The sequence below is a fragment of the Ahaetulla prasina genome, chromosome 1 (genome assembly GCF_028640845.1).
Source record: "Ahaetulla prasina isolate Xishuangbanna chromosome 1, ASM2864084v1, whole genome shotgun sequence".
In the NCBI taxonomy this organism is placed as follows: domain Eukaryota; kingdom Metazoa; phylum Chordata; class Lepidosauria; order Squamata; family Colubridae; genus Ahaetulla; species Ahaetulla prasina.
Window position 1 is genome coordinate 277,761,305 of NC_080539.1, and position 15,744 is coordinate 277,777,048.

The 15,744-nt window shown below is 35.6% G+C and overlaps 1 protein-coding gene across 1 annotated transcript in view; it reads left to right on the forward strand.

Moving 5' to 3' along the window:
* The first annotated feature begins 2,550 nt into the window (after window positions 1-2,550).
* Window positions 2,551-15,744, forward strand: part of CCDC73 (coiled-coil domain containing 73) — a 63,759-nt gene continuing 50,565 nt past the window's right edge. The window contains exon 1 of the mRNA XM_058161755.1: window positions 2,551-2,614. The gene's annotated coding sequence lies outside the window, so the exon portion shown is untranslated. The remainder of the gene's footprint in view (window positions 2,615-15,744) is intronic.

The following is a 15,744-nucleotide window of genomic DNA, read 5'->3' on the forward strand; positions in this document are numbered from 1 at the left end:
ATTTTGGGTTATGTGGAACTTTTTTGTACTGCCTTCCAATTTAGATTGAACTGGGCTAGGATATTGTTACTGTGGGACATTGTCCTTCCTACTGCCTTAGGTTGTTTTTCCATGGCTTTGCTTATATAGAAGGGCCCAAGATTCAAGGTTGCTCTGTTTTGACTTACTCCAGTTGTCTGTGTTATGAGCAAACAAAGGCATTGTGATCAATGAGCCTATCTTTTAAGGGGCGTGCATAAGAGCACAAACGTGCATACCATTCCTGTCCTACTGTTTCCTTTCATTATATCCAATTTATATAGTTATTACATGCTTATACTCATATATATGCTTATATGTTATATAGTTGCTTCATGCTTATGCTTATGTATGCTGTTATGACAAATAAATAAAATAAAAATAAAATTAAAAAAATCTTATCAGCCTCCTTCTCTATGTATGTTTTTTTTATACTTATGTTCACTGAGAAGCTGATTGGAATTGTAATGCCCTCTAGTGAAATTTTAAAGCAGTTGTGATTGTTTAATTGGATTCTGTTTACAGCAAAGTATTGTAATTCCCTAAATATCCATTATTGATTCACAAGATGCTTTCTGATATCTTTCATTTTTTAAAATTATAAAGCTTATAAAGCAATTTAAAATACTCTACATACTTTTAATGAGAGCCATTTTGCTGCAATGGTCAAGGCATCAGGCTAGAAACCGGGAGACTGTGAATTCTAGTCATGCCTTGAACACAAGCCAGCCGGGTGACTTTGGACTAGTCACTTTCTCTTAGCCCTAGGAAGGAGGCAATGAAAAACCACTTTTGAAAAATCTTGTCAAGAAAACTACATGGACTCATCCAGGCACCCTCAGAGAATTGAATATGATTGAATGGCAGATTTAAAAAAAAATTATCATAAAATAAAATATACCAACAGCAGGTATCTCAATATAGTTCCATCTTGTTGCTATAGTTTGATGATATACAGTAGATTAGAAGGAGAATCAGTTTGGTGTAGTGGATAATGTGCCAGGCTGGAAACTGGGGGACTATGAATTCTAGTTCTGTCTGAGCTACAAACCCAGTTATAGGTTTGGGCAAGTTACTTTATCTCAGCCCTAGGATATAACTGCCTATCTTACAAATGTGACTCTCAAAAGGATTTTTGGTGTTACAGTGTAGCTATCTCACCAGTTCTCCATTTTTCTGAGATTGCCAAGGCCTTTTTGATATGTTACCAAGGATGCAACCAATCTTACCTCTCAAGGAATGATGCTCCACAGGGAGGACTCTATAACAGAAAAGGCCTGGCTCCTGGTTCCTGCCAGATGTAACTCCTTAATAGACAGGACTCGCAGCATACGCCTTCCTGTCAGAACTGATGGGATGGGCAGACATGATCAGAAAGAAGTGGTCTGTCAAAACTTGCTCCCATGCCACGAAGGGCTTTAAAAGTCAAAATCAGCACCTTGAATTAGATGTGTAATCAAACTGGCAACCAATGGAACTCACGGAGCAGAGTCACAATATGTGCCATTCTAGGAGCACACTTTAATTGTCCACACTGCCACATTTTGTACCAATTGAAGTTTCTAGATGCCCTTCAAGGACAGCCCGATGTAGAGCACATTACCGCAGTTGATCCAGGAAGTGACCATGGTATGAGTGACCATGAGCAGAGTTGTCAGTCTTACCAGATAGACCAGGGGTGTCAAACTCGCATCGTCACAGTGCCATCATGTGATGTATCAGAACTCCCCTCCACTTCACTAAACTGGGTGGAGGCGGGGCCAGCATGTGATGTATGCAGCCTGTGGGCTGCGTGTTTGACACCCCTGAGATAGACCAAAGAGGAAAAACATCCAGATAAGCCAATTTTTACTCTGTTGTAAAGCTACATTAACAGAATTTTGAAAGTCTAAAGTACAATTCTCCTGTCATCTCCTTTACAGCCCAAGAAATTAGAGTCACTGCTGAGACTCTTGTCCTGCCCACTATCCAGGTGCAAACTCTGCTATCTCTTATCTGGCCTTTCCCTAGGTAGCATCTCTTTACCCTATCTCCCTATCTTTTCTGCATACTGGTACAAGAGCCTGTCAATGTGGGAAGGAATGCAATAGCACATAGCATGAAGGTGTACGAAGCCCCTCCTAGGGTATTAGAATTTTATACAAGCTGTGTCTTTGGGCTGCCCATTAGTATTTCTGGGTTCTCTGCTAAACTTCAGCCTGCATGCTCTATGTAATGGGTTCATAGTTTTTGTATTCTATTTTATATACTATTCCTATTTTGCTTCTTTGGGTACTGGGTTTATGCATCACTCAGAAAGCTTTGCACAGATTGGTTGGTTTATATGCTTCACTTATCCTGAGTTATCTGAGTAGCTATTGGTGGACTCTGGAATGTCTTTGATGTAAGGGAGGTAGCTCTAAAAGACATTAGAGATCATTGCAACAATTGACTCAGTTGAGGGGAATTCCTGCTCTGGGGTTAACCTGTAATGAAGAAAAGTGCACTAGCCAAAATGGTCAGGATTGCTCAAAGCAACATAAGGAGGGGAGAAAAAAATACTTTAAACCTGCAGCAGGAAACCATGCCCAGGCAGTGCATTTGCAATAGCAGGGGGGTGAGTACAGAATGATTCCATTTGTTTCTGCCCTCTAAGAAGAGTTGCTGACTTGTTTTGATAATGAGGAAATCAAGCAATGTAGATAACCTAAGAGTCAGATGATTGGATTGTATGACACATATACTGTTGCAGCTATATTGTTTACAGATTGCATATTTCCAAACCAAACTGAAAAATTGAGAATTGATTTGGACCTTGGTGTCTTAAATAGATGGATGTCAATGTTCTTCTGCCTAAACTGTTTAAATTTGGCAGCAGAGATTCTTCTAATTTATTTGCCTTTGGAAAGTGTGAGAAAACCTGTATGAAAGAGAAGCCTTTTTCTTCTTGAAATCTGTCAAACCACCACCCATGTAACTATAGGCCTTTAAGAAAACCCTAAAGATTTATCTACATTCCACTGCCTTTCTTAATTAATATTTGTATAGGGCTTATTCTAGATAAATATGTAGAGTCATAACCTTAAAACTGAAAATTAATTTAGAAAATTATTTTGACAAGACATTCCTATATTAATGAAGAATTATTTTCATTAATTTGAAAACCACAATAGAAAATTAGTTTCACTCCCACATTTTAATGAAGAAATAAAGCAGCCATTTTCCTTTCCTGTTCTAACATATGTGCCATTTTTGATATATCTGGGAATAACTCAGAATGGTACTTTGATTTCTTATCAGATAAGAGAAGACTTGGTACTCCAAGGATCAAAGAAAGCACAGTTTCAAAGGCACCTTATGTGTTTGTGTTATAAAGTAATTATGCACAGGATGCATGAAACTGAAGAATTTCACCAATAATTTATCATGATAAATAATCATCTTAATTATTCTGTTCTTTTGGAGTTCATAAGTGAATGTCTTATTTATGTCACCAAATGCATTCACTTAGCAGACTGAGTTTATCAGCAAGCTTGGGAAAATCTCAGCATTTGCAGCAGAGGAGGAAAAAGTTGTTGCTTTTTTTGTTTCTAAAAGTTTCTAAAATGGTGCAGTATATCTGGCACCATTTATTACCCACATAGCTCCAGTTGAAGTTTCTAAATGCTCTTCAGGGGCGGTCCCATGAAGACTGTGTTACAGCAGTCTAAACAAGAAGTTACAAGGGCAGTTACAATTATTGTGAGAGGGGCCTCTTGTACCCATTCTTGTTGTCCAAGAATGGGTACAACTGGTGTGCCACCCAACATGTATGTGAAGGGTCTCCTAACCAGGGCTGCCACCTGTTCTTTGAGCAGGAGTCACCAGTCTAGGAGGACCCCAGATTGTATACCAGCTCTGAGTAGTGCAACCCCATCCAAACTAAAAATGGAAATACCTTGTCTTTGAAGGGTCCAAATACCTACAGCCACTCTGTCTTGTTAGGATTGAGTTGGATCCACAACTGGTCCCCAACAGCTAGCTCTAGACATTGAGATAGGACATCCATATCCTCATTCAAAGGGCTCCCACTTTCAAGGAGGAGTTAGCTACTATCCAGATCCACACACATCTCCCACACAAATTTAATTAGCTAGCTAAAGCACAATCTAACCCACAAGTGGCTGAACTAGTAGCTGAGGGGGCCCTATCACTTCTTCAGGTTCCATGGGCTCAAACTCTTCCCAAATCACCTTGCAACCATCTCCATTGACTCTCCTATAAGGCTGAAGTCAAACACAGAGCAAATACGAGCAATTTTTGTCTGCCAGATGCACAGCATCTTCCTCACAGCAACGCTTGAGGTGAACTTTCATATTAATGTCTCCAAGGAGGGACCAAGTCATCCAAAACACGGCTGCTGAGTGACTATCGGCAGACACAATAAAGGCAGAGAAACAGTTACAGTCCACACTTTTACTGCATTGCTTCCCAAGTCAAAAGAAACCTCTGAGTGATCAATGCACATTTTTTAAAATATGAAACACTATAAAATGCAATTTAATGGGTGCGGTCTTCTGCTTGCTAAAACTGCATGCTCTAAATACCTATATGGCAGGCAAACCTGAGGCATTGGAAATATAATTTTCCATTTAAGTTCTGCTATATTGCGACTCTGGAAGGTTTCCATCCCTGGTGCAAAGCTGCTCATGGATTGAGCAGCCCCATTCCAGCTTCCAAAAGCAGCAGTTTGGGCTACCCTCCCCCCCGCCATAGTCAAGTCCATTGCTCTCTCCTGTGCTATTGACACACAAGGAGGAAATGCTACATTTTTACTCTATCAAAATGGAAAACTATAGAAAAGATTGCTGATTGGGCTGCTTTTATAAACACTCCCTTTCTTTTCCTTTCTTGTTTTTCCTTTCTTGTTTCCCCAATTTTAAGACTTCCTTTATTGTTATTCTTTTTCTTTTTCCCGCCAAAATTCTACCCACGTGTTCTTGGTCTAAATCTCTCTCCATTCCTCTCAGAAGATCCATTACCTCAGGAGAAATCACCAGGGAAACAGCATGCTGTGTAAGAAGCATCTATCAGCCCACTTTTCATTTCGTATTCTGTAAAAAAAATGAGACTGCACAAGTTTCCATATTGTTTAAACCCGGCATGTTACCATTTGGGCTCAGCTGATAAATTAATCTTGTCCTGCTTAAATCAGTTTTTGTGTGTGTGAAAGAAATGTATTTATCTTGATTTAATTAAATTAACTCTGATGGGGGTTGGAAATCCTAGCTAAGTGATGAATTAAATTTGACTCACACCTTCAGGAATACACAATTCAGAGTACTGCCAGTCAGGGGGCAGCAGCAGGAAATAAAAATGTTAGGCCTTCAAGGTTTTGCACTAAGTGGTGTCTGTGTGTGAATGTGAAAGAGAGAGAAATATACTATTCTAGCTAATGGGACCAGACAAGAACTTAATTTCTCATCTTGTCTCCCCGTTTTATATCAGTTCCATTATAGCCTGCAGGAGGTCTGAGGCCTATCAATCTTGTTGATCCTGGAAAACTGTGGATTCACTGTTTATTTTTTCTCTCTCAAGAATATAATTAGCCGGTGAACGCAAGGAGCATTTTATTCTTCTGACTGATGGTATTCTTAAAGCATCCCTCCCTTCTACATCTGTGTTTTCAAATCTAGGCGTTTCTTTTAGCTCTGCCATGCAGCTCCTCCCAATGCAAGAGAGCTTCGCCAGGCAAGAGAATGATTCAAATCCAAATGAGATATTCCTTTCTGCTCTTGTCTCACTTTCAATTACCTAATTCCTGGATAAGATAGAATCAGTTCCTGGTAGAGATGAACCAAAGGAAAAGATTCCCATCCTATTTGTTAGGGAAGAATGTTTTTTTTTCTTGGGTCAGTTAAGGCTCCTAAGAGCTTGGTCTGACCCATGATGAGAAAATGAGCTTCTACTCATGATCCCCAAAGCTGTCTCTCCTTTTTCAACTTCTACAGAAAGGTTCAGTGTGGGTTCCTGGTTCCTTTCTCCACTTAGTCAAGACCACAAACCCAATACTCAGCCTCCCCACTAGTTTAAGGGTCTGCAGAGTCTGGTCAGTCAGAACTAAAACATGTTAGCAACACTCCCAAGGTGAAAGAACTCCCCCCTCCCAAATGCAAGGCATATCTACTTTTCAGGAATAAGAAAACTCAAATTACAAACAGATTATTGCTTACAATATAAATATCAAGCCTTCCAAACTTGGATACAGATGAAGTCATAATAAGGTAAGCATGTGTATCAGGAAAATATGTGCTAAGCAATTTCTTATTTCTACTATTCTATGTGCTAGGCTATACTAAATGGATCAAAAAGAGTAGAATTTAAATCCTGGAGCATAAATCTATATATATTTATATATACATAAAGTACACACCCACCCACCTACCCACCCACCTATATATAAACCTTGACTGGTGTGTGCTGCTGAGAGCAGATCTGTTTGTAGATTGTTTCATTCTTTTCTTATATAAGTTATATATAACATAACTAATCTAGCCGAATTATACCTATGAACCTTTTGCTAAGCAGCCTATTAATAATCTGGAGAGTTTAGATTACACCCATATTAAGTGTGAAGTCAGATACTATTGTTAGAGAGTGGTAGCAAATACAAATAGCCATAGATAACTCAGAATGCTGTCAGCATATTGCATATATTGCCTAGTTGGTGGCAGATAGGAAATGTTCTCTTGTGAACTTAGATTAGACACCCTACTTGCTTAGAAAAAGATGAATATTCTTGTACAAAATTGGACTTTAATTGCATACTGCAGTTCTGAAAAATATGGTATCTTCTAATTATGGATATAGCAATTGTTCTTTTTTGGTATAAATATTATGATGTTTTACAATAATATTTTGTTTCTGATTATTCTATAGTATGTGGTATTTTAATAAACCAATGAATATAATATATATGATCTATAATATATATGATAAGAGTTTTTTGTTTTAGAATTCTCCCCTTTTTTCTACTTTCTTTTATTTATTAATATTTTTATTTTAAGGATTGTTTACCTGTTATTTACAATGTTATACTTACAATATCTTGATATTTTGCCTACATTTTGTACTCTTCTAAAATAAAGAGAAAAAAGGATATATATTTCAGTGTTGTGGGATATCTAAATTAGAATAAATTCTTAGTAACATGTATTGAATTTATTATAATTTTAATCTGTGATTTTTACTGTGCTGACCATGGTGCCTGATATTCACCCTTATCTTAAAGTTTAACAATGATTCTTATTACACAAACTTACATATCAGTCCATCATCTAGAAGAAACTCTGACAGTGAACAAAACAAAAACATAATATAATCAGACAACCATTTAAAACAATAAACAGCATTGTGGGCCCCAATAAAACTCACTTTGATACACAATCACCTTGTGCTAGCTCTATCAATATTCCTGGGGGAAGGATGTTCCATCAGGCAAACACCATGACAAAAGAGACGTTCCTTGAAGATGAGCTCCAGTATGAGTCTGAAAGCTCAGAAAACGAAACCTCTGTTCCCAGTAACCGACCCAGATTGGATCCTGCAAAATTATCCTACACACACATATATTTGCCTTTATTCGTGACAGAAGATACTCTTCCAAGGCCCCACCCGATGATAACTAGCATACGCACCATGGCAGATCTTAGTTTTCTTAGTCTTCTGAAGAAGTACATTATATTTAGTTAAGTACAACTATGGAACATAATAATTTTAGATGTATTTCCTTCTCGCTTTTTTATTTCTTCTATTTCTCTGGTTTTTCCATTTCTTACTCTTGTTCTCTACTATACATACCTCTAATTATCTTGAATAGGAATGATGAATATGCAGATTCATAATATGTATGTGTGTGTTTGAGAGAGAATTATTTAAGCTAAGTGAAAACAACAATAATGCTAATTTATAAATTTTGAGTTCCAATCCAATGTCTCCATCTTGTCAAGGTCAAATCTCATATTCATTCTTTTTATTTTTGTTCCCTAGCTAGTTGCTTCAATGTATATATTTGAAAACTAATATTATAGTACAATATCTTTAATTGCTTGTATTTTATGATGCAGGACTCTTTCACTTAAACATCTTTCATTTTTTCAGAAAAGTAGTTGTTTAATATTTGTACAGTAGTGAAAAGTCTTTTGGGACTTTAAACACTAACAAATTAGACATTTTCTGTATTTATAATATATCTGGGCTTAACTTACATAATTGATATTCCTGAACAATACTATACTATTACATATAAAAACAAAGAAATTGTGTAGTTCATTATAATGACCACTGGATGACAGTATAATGTTTAATATTCTAGGTAGAGAACTGCAATTTAATGTTTTCTTCAAAAAAATTATATTGTTGTAAGTAAAGAAAATAGAAATTGTGTCTCCCAAGTTGTTTGTACCTGTATGAAACTACATTTTCAAATAACAATTCCTCTGAAATGTTTTTCTGAATGGTATTACAGTGTGGAATTTCTTTGGTTGTGATTTACACAGTAGTCAGTGAGGTTAACTAACAATGTGTAAACAGGGCCAGTGTAAAAGCAGCACCATCTCCTGCTTAAAGAAGCAATTAAGAACTTTTTAAGAGGCTATGTTCTTCTTACTTTACTTCTAACTTCCTAGACTCTGAACTTTGCTCTTCTAAGCTTAATGTAGTACATTTATTTTATACCTGCAGTATTAACATAAAGCCAACCAGAATTCTTTTATGATCTGTGATGTGAAATTATGTTTATGTACCAAATTTGGTTAAATGGGAATTCTGATTAATCTCATCATGATTAATAATTTACAGTTGTAAATTAAATTACAGTTGTAGAAATTTCCTGCAGTGAAATATGACAAGAGAAATGTCTGAGGAAATGTTGCGTAGGAAGAATAGAGTTTATTTGTTCATGTAAATTGCCTTGTATTTGTACACTATTTGTATAACAAATGTGTTGTTGTTCAGTCGCATTTGACTCCTCACAACCCCACGGACCACAACATGCCAGCCCCCCCGCCCCCATTCTCCACTGTTTCTCTGAGTCTGCTCATATCTATGCTCATTGCGTTGATAACACTTTCTAACCACCTCATCATCCCTTTTATTTTTGCCTTCAGTCTTTCCCAACATCAGAATCTTTTCCAATGAATCCTCTTTTCTCATTTGGTGGTCAAAGTATTTGAGTTTCAGCTTCAGTATCTGTCCTTTTAAAGAACAGTCAGAGCTGGGAAGTGGCTCACCAGGCTAATGCAGCCTGTTATTAACACACAGCTGCCTGCAATTACAATTACTGCAGGCTCGAGTCCCACCAGGCCCAAGGTTGACTCAGCCTTCCATCCTTTATAAGGTAGGTAAAATGAGGACCCAGATTGTTGGGGGGTGCAATAAGTTGACTTTGTATATAAATATACAAATAGGATGAGACTATTGCCTTACACAATGTAAGCCGCCCTGAGTCTTCGGAGAAGGGCGGGATATAAATTCAAAAAAAAAAAAAAAGGAATAGCAAACATTTCAGATATATTTGTGTTATATGGAATTCCATATATTATTGAATTTAGTGCATAATTACTACACAAAGAAAATTTCTCATGGCCTTAACCTGTATCTTTATTATACAGGTAGATTCCTAATTTGATTTTCCATTCAATGAAGCCTATACTTTGTAGAGCTGAATGAGTTTTGAAAGACACTTTATTCTCTCTTAATTGAATTGATTGGTATAAAGAATAATACAATTTTTAGATTTGGTTATAACATAGGAAGGAACAGAGTACATTTTTCTAGCTAGATTGGAACCTTTACTATTTTTTAACTTTTTAATAATTATATGCCATTTCTTGTGAAAATGTTCTTATGAATGGTATTAACTTATTCCTAGTATAAACTTTATATGATAAATTATGTACAATTTTTTTTGCTAGTCATCTCATCATTGTGAGTCATCTTTGTTCAGAGCATAAAAGTTACTCTGAAAGCAGATTGTGCTGGCACATCGTTCTGCAGGCACAGACACCTGCTGGGACTGAAGAAGTGGGAAATAAGACAGGGGGAATTTTCAAAGAAACCACGTGAGCACTTCGAAGGGAAGAGTTTTATTGCAATAACATATTGTATAAAGTACTTTTTTCAAACACTTTGCTCAGCACTAGTGCCTAATTGTGGGGTAAAAGTGTAGCTAGTCGAGGAAGAGAAAAGCCAAATAATATTGTGCAAAACTATGCCAGTGAAGCAGCAACCAGGTGAAATTCATAGTATTTTAAAGAAACATTTGAAAAATATGATGTATTTTTCAGAATGAATATTGAAATACTAAATCCACTATCCTTACCTCAAAGTTAAAAGTTTAATTGTTTCTACATTGGTCTGGTGGCTTTTACATATTTTCCAGAAAATGTTTTTTTTTTACTCTAGTGGTTAAAAATACTGTAGCAGTGCCTTAAAAGCCTTTTCTACAAGCAATGCATAACAATGAATTACAGTAGTATTTCAGAAATAGCCTGCCCATGTTTTATATAACTCTTGCCCTGTTATCTTACACATTTCATATAATTTATTTTCTTTCCCATCTCTTTTAATGGCATTTGGCATGTAATTGTAATTAACTCTTAACTAAGGCCAGAACTACATATAATTATAGTATCTCAGGCAAAATCAGAGGAAAATAATTTGGGGGAACTCGTAAAATTATCCCTAAAATGGCAAAATAATTTAAATAATTGCCAGTTGTATAAATTTTACTGTGTTGTTATCATTATGACCATGATATTATTATTGTATTGTAGATCTTTTTTATTTTTTATACGGTTTTATTATCCTACAGATATACTGCATTGGGTAATTTTTTTTTGGTTTACACTCCAATACAGACCTATGCAAAACCATTGTTAATGATTCCCTTGATAGCTAACTTAGTCATTATATAAATAGCATCTGATTTTTTAAAAAAATAGACATAGCCTTTAACATTTAAATTCATTAGAAGATAAATTAGTTCTAGTGTGAATTTCCAGTTTAAATTATTATCCTGATCCATGATTTTGATATGACTTTGTTGAAGATGCTCAGTGAGCAGTATTTTAAAAAGCATGAAAACTGCCGTGAAATGTATTGGAAATTCTATTTGATATCTTGAATTTTAAACATTTAACAGCAGTAGGTAATGAGTGCTGTCCTTTATGTCTAAACACACTCTGAAATGATATTTAATTTAATGAAGTCTGTATTTGAAATTTTAAAAATGTTTAAGAATAAATTTGGCTGGTTTCCTTTTCAAAAACCTAGTACCTAGAATATATTCAAAGGGTATATAGCATATGCCTCACAAATATTCTCTGATCTTTAAATAAGGAGGAAATTAAACACAGTGATTATTCTACATGCATGTTCTACAAATAAATAATCTTGTAATAATATTGTACATGTATGGTATTTTTCTACCAAATTACTTCCAAAACAGATTGTATACTTTTCAAATAATTTTCTAGGCAACAGTAAGATAGAAAACAAATAGGAAGGTTATGGCACTGCTTATGCTACTGGACTCCAATACCTATCACCCCGATCATGAATTATGTTGGGACTAATGAAATTTGGAATTTAGTATCATCTGGAGAACCAAAGATTCTTAATCCCTCTGATAAGAGAAAGAAAAAGATGGTTAAATATTTTTAAAGGAGAAGGAATGTAGTACTTCACTGATTCCATTGAAGAAAGTTTATTGAAAAATCAGTGTTTGATTCAATTGAATATTATTTTAACCATGTTATAGACTGCAGCAAAAAAACAATGCCATTCTACATTTTTTGCTGTAAAATATTTGTGCAGCTTTCTGAGATTTGGTGTGTTTCGGTAGTATTTCACTCTAACTACACAAACACACAGAATCTCACAAAGCTGTATGTGGCATTTTGTGTGTGTGTGTGTGTGAGTCAGTTGTGTTGTGTTGTGTATGTGTAAAGTGTGAAACTTGGTTTTTGAGCTTTTTGTGCTTTGTGAGGTTCCTGCTTGTTGCAGGGGCCATTTTGGGTGAAGTGCAGCTGCTTTTACGTTGTGTGTGAGTCAGTTATGTTGTGCTGTGTGTGTGTAAAGTGTGAAAGTTGGTTTTTGGTACCCCTTATTGTTTTGTATACTTTGTTTATTATTTTTATTATTTATTGTTATTGGCCACGCCCACCCAGTCACATGACCACCAAGCCACTCTCACCCAGTCACATGACCGTCAAGCCATGCCCAGTATCACATGACCATCAAGCCACACCCACAAAATAAGACATGCCCACAGAACTGGTAGTAAAAAATTTTAGAACCCACCCCTGAGAAGAACCATTTAAAATTAAAATTATATAATGTAGAGCAGGGGTTCCCAACCCCTGGGCCTCAATCCAGTACTGGGCTGCAGCCAGAGGTGGTATTCATCAGGTTCTGACCAGTTCTGGAGAACCGGTAGCGGAAATTTTGAGTAGTTCAGAGAACTGGTAAATACCACCTCAGACTGGCTCTGCCCCCTTCTATTCTCTGCCTCCCAAGTCCCAGTTGATCGGGAGGGAATGGAGATTTTACAGTATCCTTCCCCTGCCACGCCCACCAAGCCACACCCACCAAGCCACACCACGCCCACCAAGCCATGCCTACAGAACTGGTAGTAAAAAAATTTGAATCCCACCACTGGCTGCAGCCCGTTGGGAACTGGGTCACAGAAGTAGCGGGCAAATATGCACTTGTGCAGCTCCATTTGCATGAGCAGCAGGTGTGCTTGCCTGCTGCTGGTGCAAATGTAACAGCATGTGTTGTTGCTCACTGCTTACGGGAAACCATCCCCTCCCCCATCCACCGGTCCACAAAGCCAGAAAAATTGGGGAACTCTGATGTAGCATGACAACAATGCTTCAAGAAATACACAAAAATTAAAAACAGTTATTTAAATCGCCCATGCTGAAAAGGCCAAATTTTCAACTTCTACTTTGAGCAATTTTTTATTTTTGAAGGAAAGGCACATGAATAGCTTGGTTCCATTCTTCCATGTAGATTTGGAACTTCCTTATAGAATGTCCACTTTGGTATCTTTTTCTTGGCCACAAAAAGCAAACATAGTGAGGGAAAAGGTGGGTCATTTTATCATGAGGAAGATGGTGGGTTGTTGTCTAGGAGGAGGGAGCTTACAGAATTTCTAAAAAGTTGCAGAGGTATCTGAAGTAAAATTGGTGGTTATTTATTTTGCCATAGTTTAAACAATATATTTGAAAGTGAGTAAATAATATATATTATACTGAATATTTTCATTAGTGTTATACAACAATATTACATTGTTGTACATTGTTACATAAACATATGAGCCATGGTGGTGCAGTGGTTAGAATGCAGTATTGCAGGCTAATTCTGCTGACTGCCGACTGCCAGCAGTTTTGCACTTCGAATCTCACCAGGCTCAAGGTTGACCTAGTGTTCTATCCTTCCAAGGTCCATAAAATGAAGACCCAGATTGTTGGGGGCAATATGCTGATTCTGTTAACTGCTTAAAGAGGGCTGTAAAGCTGGGAAGCAGTATATAAGTTTAAGTGCTATTGCTATATTCATGTAGTTTCTCTAGAAATTTCTCCCATCTTGATTTTAAAAAATAAGATGGCAATCCACCCCTTAGGCTGCATCGGTCACATTGAAAATATTAGGATTTAAAAAGTCAAAATTGTGCATAAGATTGCACATCGATGCATATTTTCTTTGACAATTTAAATCTATAGATATGAGCAGTTATCCATGAAAAACAAATAAATTTTTATTAAAAATATTAAATATGTAATATTTTACTCAAGTTGTACCAAGATGCCAGAATGCTTTAGAAAATATTGGTGAGTGGCTTAAATGTCACAGCATGTGTTTTTTTTTAAATAGAAGTATATGAAAACTTGCACTTTAAACTAACTTAAAGTGCGGACACATATGGTGTACAATTTGGGTTTTAAAAATAATATCAAATCCTTCTAGTTGTTATAGTAGTAAAAAGGATAGTGTGAAATTGATGCTGTTATAGTATAACAATAAGGACGTGACTCATGTATTTTATGTACACATGCATTCAACTGTAGTGACAAATGGTTTCATGCTGTGTGATTAAATGCATATTAGCGTTTGCCCTAGGCATTTGATTATTACCATCTTTACTTCATTACATTTCCACACTATATGGCTATATAATTTATAAGATAATACAGACATCACTTTGTTGCTGATAGGAATTATTCTGTTTTATGGATGGTGTCCTTTAATTTTGCCTTTCATGGATTATAAAATTGGTTAATATCTGCTGAAGTGAATCACTGGAGAAGCAAATAAAGATGTTGGCCTCAGGTCACCGTGTCATTTGTGATACTGGCAAAATCTTACTGGCTCATTTATCCCTGTACATGATTGATAATACCATGGGTTAAATGGAGAAAGCTTTGCTTCCATTAAAGGATCATCACGAGTGAAGACCTCCCACTTAAAAGTCAGGCATGATGAGATGACAAGAGTCTATCTACAGGTCAAATTAAATAACTTAAATAATTTAAGTGAAATGACAGTATAATTTGTCCATCCTGTGTTATTACCTTGACCCCTATCAGCTTACTGCTTTACTTTCTAGTGCAGATTATTTAATATGTAATTTTTAATAAGTGTTGTTCAAATATATGAAAACATACACAGTACTTATGGGTGTGGTAAAACACATTTTTATAATGCATTTTCATTGTAAAATGAAACCTTCTACCAAGAACTATTGGATAAATTGAAAATCGGTAATAAAAGGGTATATTCAATGGATATTTTAATGCAGCGATTTTTTTTTCTTTTGCCTTTTTCTATATTCATGTAAAATAGAATAGAATAGAATGAAAAATTGTAACAAGAAAATAATTGTCTAAAACTATTTTACAGCTATATTAACGTGTTTTTATAACTGCCTTTTTTGCTATATTTTTATACAAAATAATATGCCAGTAATTCAAATAACATATAGAAAAGCATTCTTTAGTGCAAACATAATCAAATAAATAATTTAATACGATCAAAGGACACTGAATCCATATTCCACACCAATCAATTTTAGCTTTTATTTATTTATTAGACTTGTTTGTCACTCATTTTGCTTTGAGGTGACTCTCTTTTAACTGTTTTGTTGTCAGAAGGCATTATTTCATTGCTTTGGAAAGTTTATAATGCATCTGACCAGTGATATTTCTATTATTGGATAACTTACTAAATGCTATAAATTTTTTTCTACCTAGGTACAAAGCAGTTTGGTCATAATATTTGATTAAAATCAGGTAACAATATTGTGAATTGCTGCTCTATTTGTAAAGCTAAATATATATTTTAACTATTGCAGAATATTGAGATTATATCTTTATAAATCAGGTATACAACAAACTATCAGCTCAGAGAAAGGTAAATGATTGTTGATTTTCAGAATAAATATTTGATCTCTAGATAAAGTGAGGTTATAGTTATATAAAATATAGTTACTTTTTATGTTAAATTTTGTTTCCTAAGCAATTAATTTACTTTAAAAATATTTGCCCAGTTTTCACTCAAATATCTAAGGCAGCTAATAGTGGCTGAGCTATACTTTGACTTGTTTGTGTTTGGCTTAATGCATTGTGTGAATGCAGTCCCTGCAGTTAATAAAATATAGTTTAGCATATTGTGTGAATCCATCAACTGTACTTTAGTCAGTTT